Raw genomic sequence first — 286 nt, 5'->3', positions numbered from 1 at the left:
GAAAGAGTTTGGAGTAGATGCCACGGTCAGGAACTTGGAGAGGAAAGATGAGGCTCAAAGAGCAGCATGGGAAGGGGTAGAAATATTAGGAGACTAGCTGCCTTCATTCCAGATTTTCCCAGCATTACCCCATATTCCACTCCCTGTCTCCACTTCATCTCTTGTCTAAGGCAGTAGCCTGCTCTCCCTGAGGCCTCATCCTCAAGTCCCTGGTAAGGAATCTCTTGGCAGGGACTCTAGGGCTGGGGAGCAAGAGGAAGCGACGGCAGAGACACTGGGACATTGA

The sequence above is a fragment of the Pteropus alecto genome, unplaced genomic scaffold (genome assembly GCF_000325575.1).
Source record: "Pteropus alecto unplaced genomic scaffold, ASM32557v1 scaffold220, whole genome shotgun sequence".
NCBI classification, from domain to species: Eukaryota; Metazoa; Chordata; class Mammalia; order Chiroptera; family Pteropodidae; genus Pteropus; species Pteropus alecto.
This window is presented reverse-complemented; position numbering follows the sequence as displayed.